At 25.6% G+C, this 2,807-nt stretch overlaps 1 long non-coding RNA gene across 2 annotated transcripts; it reads left to right on the plus strand.

Moving 5' to 3' along the window:
- Positions 1–306: 306 nt before the first annotated feature.
- Positions 307–2,376, plus strand: LOC136079992 (uncharacterized). 2 transcript variants are annotated; one of them, XR_010638364.1, is made up of 5 exons: positions 307–789; positions 1,234–1,328; positions 1,453–1,618; positions 1,739–1,911; positions 1,986–2,376. It is a non-coding gene; the product is annotated as an uncharacterized LOC136079992 (long non-coding RNA). The 2 variants fall into 2 exon arrangements; XR_010638363.1 differs by having other exon boundaries at positions 308–590.
- Positions 2,377–2,807: the final 431 nt, after the last annotated feature.

The following is a 2,807-nucleotide window of genomic DNA, read 5'->3' on the forward strand; positions in this document are numbered from 1 at the left end:
CATACATACATACATACATACATACATACATACATACATACATACATACATACACACACTTATAAATAAATGTATATGTTATGTATACGTAATATGTACTCATATACACACATATGTGTGTGTATTTCGGCGTATGTATATTTGTGTGTATTTGTATCTGTATATGTGTGTGTATTTCTGCGATAAATATATATATATATATAAATATATATATATATATATATATATATATATAAAATACATTTTTTGTGTTAATAGTATTATTGTTATTACTATTAGTATTGTTATTATTTATATATATTTGAAAAATACTAGTGTTGTTCCTATATAAATGTGTGTGTACTAAATGCTATAGGGTATCCTATTAATGATAATTATTTAACAAAAATGAAAAGAACAAGTTCAGCATAGTAGAAAGAATATATGAAAAAATATCGATCAGTTTTAGCTGGAAATTTATTTCCTGAATGTTTAAATTTGTCTTCGAGCTACGAGGCTGCACCAATATACTACCTATGCTTCATTGAATAAACTTTCTCTACCAATATTGACAGCAAAATCTAGTAATACTTTGTTGCAAAATACTGTCCGTAAGTAACTTTACTTATCTGTAAATCAATTGTTTATATTTGAAAATTATTATGTAAATGTTAAATTAATTTTTAATTGTTTGAGAAGATACAAAAAAGAGTCAGCAGTATAAAAAATATGGCATGAGCCGAAGCCAGCAAGAAAATTTCTTGCATAGTCTATCTGATTGCAGAAATGATATTTTTTTTGCTGATAATGGTAAGGGTCTTTTATCAAGCAGACTATGGCTAGTGATATGCATTAGCACATATTGAACTTTTTTTGTTTTGTTTGTGTGTATGTATATATATATATATATATATATATATATATATATATATATATATATATATATATATAACATTTTTAAACCAGAATATGTGGGTTTTAATAAGCAAAAAAACATAAATTGAAAAGATTCTACTATAAGTCTTCTACTTACTTATAATCTACTAAAAGAATCTTACTAATTCTACTAAAAGTCAACTACTAAGTTTTTCACATGTTCAACGAAAAAGACGATGAGAAAAAATATTAATCGTGGTACAACTGTTAATGAAAATACTTGTATTAAAACTCTAGTTATTTATCTTTAACTTCAAAAAATTTTAAATGACACTAATATTTCTGGTAAATTTTGATTTTGTAAATTTTATCTTTTAGGAGTTTTACCGTTATCACATAATCTAGATGAAGACAATATATTTAAAGAAGACTTCAGAAACTTAATGAAGATAATAATATTAATGTTGATTAAGGTAGGTGACTATTAATGAACAGTGTGCATGTGTGCATTTGGTTTTTTTAAATATTATGTATAACTTATATTTATATTTATTACCTATATTTGAGTGTATATTAGTCTAATTTATCTTAAAACAGGATATTTGCACTTTAACAAGCAACAAAACCTAAATGAGATGGTTTCGAATCAACCTTTAAAGATTTCTATATTTATAAGCAAAAATCAATTAAAAGAGGATTTACATCCTGGTACAAATGCTAATGAAAATACTTGTGAATACTCGGGCTTCTGGGTCTTTCCAAAGTAATAAATTATTTGCATTTAATTTAAAAGTTTATAATATTTAAAAAGTACAATAGTATATTTGATGATTTATGTTTCTTAATGGGTTTCATAAATTCTTAAAGGGCGTCTCTTATTTAGGTTGAAGTTGGTGGCTCTAAAAAACAATTTGAAAAGAAGAATGAAGGGTCGATTCCGTTTAAATGTACAGACACAAACAAGCGTGATTAATAAGGAAAAAATCAATTTTACTCTTCCATTGAATCATTACTCTGGTTTTTTCAAACAGTATTTTTTATAGTGCATTTATTTAGGTAAAATACAAAACAATAGAGATAATCATTTATTTTGTTATTAATTATAAAATTTGTTTTTTTTTTTTAAATAGATTAAGGCGAATCATCAAAAACCATTACCAATACAGATCGACCAAAAAATCAGACAAACGAAACCTCTCCCATGGATGATGTCATGTTTTAGCGTAAAATGATTGTCACAACATTACATAAAAAGAAATTTGGGCTACTGCAATAGTTTTTAGATAAAGATTTAAATGAAATTAAATTTGAACAGGTTACCTCAATTGAGGAATAAGTAAAGTTCGAGACCCGACTTTTAAGAAAAATTAAAAAGAACATTGATGCTACTGGAATTGTTTGTAAAAATGCGAAAGCGTATTGTTATACGATTTTAGATTTTATAATGACGGAAGAGGCGATCAATCGAAATTAAATATTATGTATGGTAACCGTGTGCCAAGCGTCTTTTATTAGCTTATTTTTAATGATTTGGTTTTTTATTTCTTTGTTAATTTTTTCTTTGTAGTATTATTGTAAAATAATTTACCTTAAAAAACAAAAATAAAACAACAAAATTGTCGTAAATATAATTTAGTATATATAAAAAAAGGTTTAAACGGATTAAAGCTATACGTGTCTAACAAAACCTACGTATTTTTGGTTTATCATTAAACCGTGCTGAACAGCTGTTAGTTCAGGCATAAATTTGGAAAACTTATGCCTGAACTAACTTATGACATTAAATAAAGTTTCCGTTTGGAAACTTTAGTAAATGTCATAAGTCCGTTTTAAACTATAGAAAGCACGAATTTAAAACCTCATAAAACACGAGTTTAAAACCTCAAAAACACGTATTTAAAACATAAAAAAACTCGTGTTTGAAACCTTAGAAAACACGTGTAAAACTCCAG

Source organism: Hydra vulgaris, chromosome 05 (assembly GCF_038396675.1).
Source record: "Hydra vulgaris chromosome 05, alternate assembly HydraT2T_AEP".
Classification (NCBI taxonomy): Eukaryota; Metazoa; Cnidaria; class Hydrozoa; order Anthoathecata; family Hydridae; genus Hydra; species Hydra vulgaris.